The sequence below is a fragment of the Pseudophryne corroboree genome, chromosome 8, assembly GCF_028390025.1.
Source record: "Pseudophryne corroboree isolate aPseCor3 chromosome 8, aPseCor3.hap2, whole genome shotgun sequence".
NCBI classification, from domain to species: domain Eukaryota; kingdom Metazoa; phylum Chordata; class Amphibia; order Anura; family Myobatrachidae; genus Pseudophryne; species Pseudophryne corroboree.
The window spans coordinates 449,259,927-449,263,518 of NC_086451.1; positions in this window are offsets into that span (position 1 = coordinate 449,259,927).

A 3,592-nucleotide genomic window follows, 5' to 3' on the forward strand; every position below is an offset into this window, starting at 1 on the left:
GTTATTGATTCCGTATGATATTCTTTCATGCACTGTCTTTATTGCCCTTATGTGCACAAATTAACAAGCCAGCCGTCTTCTGGGGAATGCATCGGCTGCAGCCCGTAGAAACTGGTAAGGGCTGCAATGATAGAAGGGAGTGGCTTCTCATGAGAAGTGCTCTATGCTAATACAGTCCAGACTGGCAGTCCCAATAATACACCTCTCCCTGGGACTGCCTGTCTGACTGTGATTAGCAGGAAGCGCTTCCAATGGGTAGTCACTGCTAGGCAATCCTTGTGGGTGTCAGATTTTACTGGGGATGGAGGGGGGGGGGGGGGGGGGATAGTTGCAGCCAATAGTTAAAATACACCACTGCTCACGACCTCTGTTCAGCCAACTACAGGCAGGGAATGGAGATTGTATGTATCTTTCTATACATTGTACATTATAAAGGCACTCTGACTATTGGACATCACGTCTCCCCTCATGCATATCGGCTGCACTATCATACACTCCATGGGCAGCTTCACACGTTCCTTAAGTTTAGAAAATATACAGGGAGAGATTAACTAATTAGCCCCAAAGTGATTTCAGACAGTCAAAATGGCCAGCTATAGCGATTAATGACCGATGGTTATTATCGCGGTATCCAATCAGAGGCTGTTTTGATTTGCCCAAAGTGGACTTGCGTGCCTGAGGCACCCCGAAGCATAATCCCCAATAAGTGTCGGCATATGGGAGGAGCGCGTTGCATCTGGGATAATAGGCTAGCCCCTGGCAAAGGCCCGCCGCTAAATAATACCCCCCACAGAATGTGACGGCGGATAAGAACCAACTGGTCCATCTGCCCCTTTTTTTTTTTTTTTATCCTTCAGGTAACCTCAACCCCATTTGATCCTCGGTACTTTGGAAGGATATCCTCATGCCTATCCCAAACATGTTTACATTGTTTTACTGTCTTAGCCTTTACCACCTCTGACGGGAGGCTATTCCACTGTAGTGAGGAGTTATTCCAGTAAGATGTATTAACCAGAATAATAACTTTATTTCTCTATCGTCCTAGTGGATGCTGGGGTTCCTGAAAGGACCATGGGGAATAGCGGCTCCGCAGGAGACAGGGCACAAAAAGTAAAGCTTTTAACCATGTGGTGTGTACTGGCTCCTCCCCCTATGACCCTCCTCCAAGCCTCAGTTAGGTTTTTGTGCCCGGCCGAGAAGGGTGCAATCTAGGTGGCTCTCCTAAAGAGCTGCTTAGAAAAAGTTTAGCTAGGTTTTTTTATTTTACAGTGAGTCCTGCTGGCAACAGGATCACTGCAGCGAGGGACTTAGGGGAGAAGGAGTCAACTCACCTGCGTGCAGGATGGATTGGCTTCTTGGCTACTGGACATCAAGCTCCAGAGGGACGATCACAGGTACAGCCTGGATGGGTCACCGGAGCCGCGCCGCCGGCCCCCTTGCAGATGCTGAAGACAGAAGATGGTCCAGAATCGGCGGCAGAAGACTCCTCAGTCTTCTTAAGGTAGCGCACAGCACTGCAGCTGTGCGCCATTGCTCTCAGCACACTTGACACGGCAGTCACTGAGGGTGCAGGGCGCTGGGGGGGGGCGCCCTGGGCAGCAATGAGAAACCTTTTTTAGGCATAAAATACCTCACATATAGCCTCCGGGGGCTATATGGAGATATTTAACCCCTGCCTGAATCCATTGAAGAGCGGGAGACGAGCCCGCCGAAAAAGGGGCGGGGCCTATCTCCTCAGCACACGGCGCCATTTTCCTCTCACAGCTCCGCTGGTCAGGAAGGCTCCCAGTCTCTCCCCTGCACTGCACTACAGAAACAGGGTAAAACAAGAGAGGGGGGGCAAAATTGTGGCATTATATATATATTTAAAGCAGCTATATAGGGAGCACTTATTATAAGGCTATCCCTGTCATATATAGCGCTTTTGGTGTGTGCTGGCAAACTCTCCCTCTGTCTCCCCAAAGGGCTAGTGGGGTCCTGTCTTCGTTTAGAGCATTCCCTGTGTGTCTGCTGTGTGTCGGTACGTGTGTGTCGACATGTATGAGGACGATATTGGTGTGGAGGCGGAGCAATTGCCAAATATGGGGATGTCACCCCCTAGGGAGTCGACACCAGAATGGATGGCTTTATTTATGGAATTACGTGATAGTGTCAACACGCTGAAGCAGTCGTTTGACGACATGAGACGACCGGACAACCAATTAGTACCTGTCCAGGCGCCTCAAACACCGTCAGGGGCTGTAAAACGCCCGTTACCTCAGTCGGTCGACACAGACCCAGACACAGGCACTGATTCCAGTGGCGACGGTGACGAATCAACCGTATTTTCCAGTAGGGCCACACGGTATATGATTTTGGCAATGAAGGAGGCGTTACATATTTCTGATACTACAAGTACCACAAAACAGGGTATTATGTGGGGTGTGAAAAAACTACCTATAGTTTTTCCTGAATCAGATGAATTAAATGAGGTGTGTGATGAAGCGTGGGTTGCCCCCGATAAAAAAACTGATAATTTCAAAGAAGTTATTGGCTTTATACCCTTTCCCGCCAGAGGTTAGGGCGCGCTGGGAAACACCCCCTAGGGTGGACAAGGCGCTCACACGCTTATCAAAACAAGTGGCGTTACCCTCTCCTGAGACGGCCGCACTTAAAGATCCAGCAGATAGGAGGATGGAAAATATCCAAAAAAGTATATACACTCATACAGGTGTTATACTACGACCAGCTATAGCGACTGCCTGGATGTGCAGTGCTGGGGTAGCTTGGTCAGAGTCCCTGATTGAAAATATTGATACCCTGGATAGGGACAATGTTTTACTGTCTTTAGAGCAGATAAAGGATGCATTTCTTTATATGCGTGATGCACAGAGGGATATTTGCACACTGGCATCACGGGTAAGTGCTATGTCCATTTCGGCCAGAAGAAGTTCATGGACGCGACAGTGGTCAGGTGATGCGGACTCAAAACGCCATATGGAAGTTTTGCCGTATAAAGGGGAGGAGTTATTTGGTGTCGGTCTATCGGATCTGGTGGCCACGGCTACAGCCGGGAAATCCACCTTTTTACCTCAAGTCACTCCCCAACAGAAAAAGACACTGACTTTTCAGCCGCAGCCCTTTCGTTCCTTTAAGAACAAGAGAGCAAAGGGATATTCATATCTGCCACGAGGCAGAGGAAGGGGGAAGAGACAGCAACAGGCAGCTCCTTCCCAGGAACAGAAGCCCTCCCCCGCTTCTACAAAAGCCTCAGCATGACGCTGGGGTTGCTCAAGCGGACTCGGGGGCGGTGGGGGGTCGTCTCAAGTACTTCAGCGCGCAGTGGGCTCACTCGCAAGTGGATCCCTGGATCCTGCAGATATCTCAGGGTTACAGGTTGGAACTAGAGACGTCTCCACCTCACTGTTTCCTGAAGTCTGCTTTACCAACGTCCCCCTCCGACAGGGTGACGGTCTTGGAAGCCATTCACAAGCTGTACTCTCAGCAGGTGATAGTCAAAGTACCCCTTTTACAACAGGGAAAGGGGGTATTATTCCACTCTATTTGTGGTACCGAAGCCGGACGGCTCGGTAAGACCTATTCTAAATCTGAA